Consider the following 4,945-nt stretch of genomic DNA (forward strand, 5'->3'; position numbering starts at 1 on the left):
AACTGACATTGCCTCAGAAGAAACAGGATCCTGGAAAGTTCTTAATACCTTGTACCATAGGCACCATGACCTTTGAGAAGGCTTTATGTGACCTTGGGTCAGGGATAAACCTCATGCCACTCTCTGTAATGGAGAAACTGGGAATCTTTGAGGTGCAAGCTGCCAGAATCTCATTAGAGATGGTAGACAACTCAAGAAAACAGGCTTATGGACAAGTAGAGGACGTACTAGTAAAGGTTGAAGGCCTTTACATCCCTGCTGATTTTATAATCCTAGACACTGGGAAGGATGAGGATGAATCCATCATCCTTGGAAGACCCTTCCTAGCCGCAGCAAGAGCTGTGATTGATGTAGACAGAGGAGAGTTAGTCCTTCAACTGAATGAGGATGACCTTGTGTTTCAAACTCAAGGATCTCCCTCTGTAACCATGGAGAGAAAGCATGAAAAGCTTCTCTCACTGCAGAGCCAACAAAAGCCCCCACAGTCAAACTCTAAGTTTGGTGTTGGGAGGCTACAACCAAACACTAAGTTTGGTGTTGAATCCCCATAACCAAACTCTAAGTTTGGTGTTGGGAGGTCCCAACCTTGCTCTGATTATCTGTGAGGCTCCATGAGTGCTCACTGTCAAGCTATTGACATTAAAGAAGCACTTGTTGGGAGGCAACCCAATGTTATTTAATCATTTTTATTTTATTTTCTCTTTGTTATTTCATGTTTTATTAGGTTGATGATCATGTGGAGTCACAAAAACTACTGAAAAATTGAAAACAGAATGAAAAATAGCATTGAAAATAGCACACCCTGGAGGAAGGGCTTACTGGCATTTAAACGCCAGTAAGGAGCATCTGGCTGGCGTTTAACGCCAAAACAGAGCATGAAACTGGCGTTAAACACCAGAAACAAGCAGCAGTCTGGCATTTAAACGCCAGGATTGCACCCAGAGGAAATCTGGCGTTAAACGCCAGAAACAAGCATCAGACTGGCGTTTAACGCCAGAAACATGCACCATACTGGCGTTCAACGCTAGAAACATGCTATAGACAACAAGCAAGGAAGTGGCGTTTAATGCCAGAAACATGCTACAATCTGGCGTTAAACGCCAGGATTGCCTACAGAGGGCGTTTTACACGTCTAAAGGGTGCAGGGATGAAAAATCCTTGACACCTCAGGATCTATGGACCCCACAAAATTCCCTCAGGATCTGTGGACCCCACAGGATCCCCACCTAACCTTCTTCTCTCCTCTTCACACCTTTTCATAACTCTCTTCCCCAAATACCCCTCACCAATCAACTCAATCACTCTTCCCCATCACCTCTTCACTAATCACATCCTTCTTCTCTTCCCCAAAAACCCCACCCACCTTCAAATTCAAAATAATTTCCCTCTCCTCCATTTCTCTTCTTCTTCTACTTCTTTCTTTCTTTTTTTGCTCGGGGACGAGCAAACATTTTAAGTTTGGTGTGGTAAAAGTATTGCTTTTTGTTTTTCCATAACCATTTATGGCACCTAAGGCCAGAGACATCCTCATTGAAGAGGACAAGCCCATCACAAAGAAAAAGATGGAACAAACAAGAGATCATGGACCTCAACAAGAGCATGAGGAAATTTCCCACCATGAAATCCCTAAGATGCCTCAGGGGATGCACTTTCCTCCACAAAACTATTGGGAGCAAATCAACACCTCCCTAGGAGAATTAAGTTCCAATATGGGACAACTAAGGGTGGAGCACCAAGAGCATTCCATCATCCTCCATGAAATTAGAGAAGATCAAAGAGCCATAAGGGAGGAGCAACAAAGGCAAGGAAGAGACATAGAGGAGCTCAAGAGCACCATTGGTTCTTCAAGAAGAGGAAGACGCCACCCTCACTAAGGTGGACTCATTCCTTAATCTCCTTGTTTATTTATTTTCCTGTTTTTCAATTTTTGAGCTTTATGTTTATTTATATTTGTGTTTTATTACATGATCATTAGTGTCTAAGTGTCTATGCCTTAAAGTTATGAATATGAATCCATCACCTCTCTTGAATGAAAAATGTTTTAGTTACAAAAGAACAAGAAGTACATGGTTTCGAATTCATCCTTGAAACTAGTTTAATTATTTTGATGTGGTGACAATACTTTTTGTTTTCTGAATGAATGCTTGAACAGTGCATATGTCTTTTGAAGTTGATGTTTATGAATGTTAAATATGTTGGCTCTTGAAGAATAAGGAAAAAGGAGACATGTTATTTGATAATCTGAAAAATCATAAAAATCATTCTTGAAGAAAGAAAAAGCAGTGAATACAAAAGCTTGCAGAAAGAAAAGAAAAAAAATAGCGAAAAAAAAAGAGAAAGAAAAAGAAAAGGCAAGCAGAAAAAGCCGAAAGCTCTTTAAACCAAAAGGCAAGAGCAAAAAGCCAATAGCCCTTAAAACCAAAAGGCAAGGGTAATAAAAAGGATCCAAGGCTTTGAGCATCAGTGGATAGGAGGGCCTAAAGGAATAAAATCATGGCCTAAGCGGCTAAACCAAGCTGTCCCTAACCATGTGCTTGTGGCGTGAAGGTGTGAAGTGAAAACTTGAGAGTGAGCGGTTAAAGTCAAGGTCCAAAGAAAAAATAAGAGTGTGCTTAAGAACCCTGGACACCTCTAATTGGGGACTTTAGCAAAGTTGAGTCACAATCTGAAAAGGTTCACCCAGTTATTTGTCTGTGGCATTTATGTATCCGGTGGTAATACTGGAAAACAAAGTGCTTAGGGCCACGGCCAAGACTCATAAAGTAGCTGTGTTCAAGAATCAACATACTGAACTAGGAGAATCAATAACGCTATCTAAATTCTAAGTTCCTATAGACGCCAATCATTCTGAGCTTCAATGGATAAAGTGAGATGCCAAAACTATTCAAGAGGCAAAAAGCTACAAGTCCCGCTCATCTGATTGGAGCTAAGTTTCATTGATATTTTGGAATTTATAGTATATTCTCTTCTTTTTATCCTATTTGATTTTCAGTTGCTTGGGAACAAGCAACAATTTAAGTTTGGTGTTGTGATGAGCGGATAATTTATACGCTTTTTGGCATTGTTTCTACATAGTTTTTAGTATAATTTATTTAGTTTTTAGTATATTTTTATTAGTTTTTAATTAAAATTCACATTTTTGGACTTTACTATGAGTTTGTGTGTTTTTCTGTGATTTCAGGTATTTTCTGGCTGAAATTGAGGGACTTGAGCAAAAATCAGATTCAGAGGTTGAAGAAGGACTGCAGATGCTGTTGGATTCTGACCTCCCTGTATTCAAAGTGGATTTTCTGGAGCTACAGAACTCCAAATGGCGCGCTCTCAATTGCGTTGGAAAGTAGACATCCAGGCTTTCCAGCAATATATAATAGTCCATACTTTGCCCACGTTTAGACAACGCAAACTGGCATTCAACGCCAGTTCCATGCTGCATTCTGGAGTTAAACGCCAGAAACAGGTTGCAAAGTGGAGTTAAATGCCAGAAATAGGTTACAAACTGGCGTTCAACTCCAAGAGAAGCCTCTACACGTGTAAAGCTTAATGCTGAGCCCAATCACACACCAAGTGGGCCCCAGAAGTAGATTTCTGCATCATTTACTCGATTCTGCAAACCCTAGTAACTAGTTTAGTATAAATAGAACTTTTTACTATTATGTTTATATCTTTTGGATCATTTTTGATTAGTTTTATGCTATCTTAGACTTTTGTGAGGGCTGGCCATTCGGCCATGCCTGATTATTTATCACTTGTGTATTTTCAACGGTAGAGTTTCTACACACCATAGATTAAGGTGTGGAGCTCTGCTATTCCACAAAGATTAATGCAAAGTACTACTGTTTTTCTATTCAATTCAACTTATTCCGCTTCTAAGATATTCATTCACACTTCAATAATCATTGTCAACTTATGAACGCGTGCCTGACAACCACTTCCGCTCTACCTTAGATTGAATGGGTATCTCTTGGATATCTAATACAGGGGACCGAGACCGAGTTATTAGTGTCTTCGTGGTATAAGTTAGAACCTATGGACTGCCATTCTTGAGAATTCGGAAAGTCTAAACCTTGTCTGTGGTATTCCGAGTAGGATTCAGGGATTGAATGACTGTGACGAGCTTCAAACTCGCGAGTGCTGGGCGTAGTGACAGACGCAAAAGGATCAATGGATCCTATTCCAGTATGATCGAGAACCGACAGATGATTAGCCATGCAGTGACAGCGCATTGGACCATTTTCACTGAGAGGACAGGTGGCCATTGACAACGGTGATGCCTAACATACAGCTTGCCATGGAAAGAATTAGGAAGGATTGGATGAAGACAGCAGGAAAGCAGAGGTTCAGAGGTACGAAAGCATCTCTATACACTTATCTGAAATTCTCACCAATGAAATACATAAGTACCACTATCCTATTTTATATTTTATTTATCTTTTACTTATCAATTCATAAAATCAGTTGAATCCGCCTGACTGAGATTTACAAGGTGACCATAGCTTGCTTCAAGCCGACAATCTCCGTGGGATCGACCTTACTCACGTAAGGTTTATTACTTGGACGACCCAGTGCACTTGCTGGTTAGTTGTACGAAGTTGTGAAACAGAATTAAGAACATGAACATGCGTATTGAGTTTTTGGCGCCGTTACCAAGGAAGGAATGATCACGATTTCGCACACCAGCGCACGCATGGACGACGCGCACGTGTGCCTAGCGTAGAAGACGAGCGACGCGTACGCATGACTAACGCGTACGTGTGAAAAGGAATTTTGCCAAATGACACGCACGCGTGACATGCGCCACGTGCAGAAAGTTGCAGAAAGCACTGGGGGCGATTTCTGGGCTCCTTTTTGGCCCAATTCCAAGCCCAAGAACACAGAATAGAGGCTGGAGAATGGGGGAATCATAGATCATTCATTCATTATTCACATTTTAGGTTTTAGATGTAGT

Source organism: Arachis ipaensis, chromosome B05 (assembly GCF_000816755.2).
Source record: "Arachis ipaensis cultivar K30076 chromosome B05, Araip1.1, whole genome shotgun sequence".
Classification (NCBI taxonomy): domain Eukaryota; kingdom Viridiplantae; phylum Streptophyta; class Magnoliopsida; order Fabales; family Fabaceae; genus Arachis; species Arachis ipaensis.